The sequence below is a fragment of the Penaeus monodon genome, chromosome 24, assembly GCF_015228065.2.
Source record: "Penaeus monodon isolate SGIC_2016 chromosome 24, NSTDA_Pmon_1, whole genome shotgun sequence".
NCBI lineage: Eukaryota > Metazoa > Arthropoda > Malacostraca > Decapoda > Penaeidae > Penaeus > Penaeus monodon.
The window spans coordinates 25,267,157-25,267,391 of record NC_051409.1 but is presented as its reverse complement, the minus strand read 5'-3'; positions in this window follow the sequence as shown (position 1 = coordinate 25,267,391).

The following is a 235-nucleotide window of genomic DNA, read 5'->3' as shown; positions in this document are numbered from 1 at the left end:
TTTTAAATTTTAAGTTTTCATTAGATCGTTTACACGTCGTTATGCAATCTTTTTTAATTAATGCTCATCACCATTACTGAAAAATTACGTCAATTTTCAATGTCAGAACTGTAGCTTTTTTCTAATCATTTCGATTGATTCTTGTACATACATTACGTCCGGGTCTTATCACTGGTAATTGAATATTTATATATGTTTACCATTTCCGCAGATTTGATCAGGTGCACAATTTCTA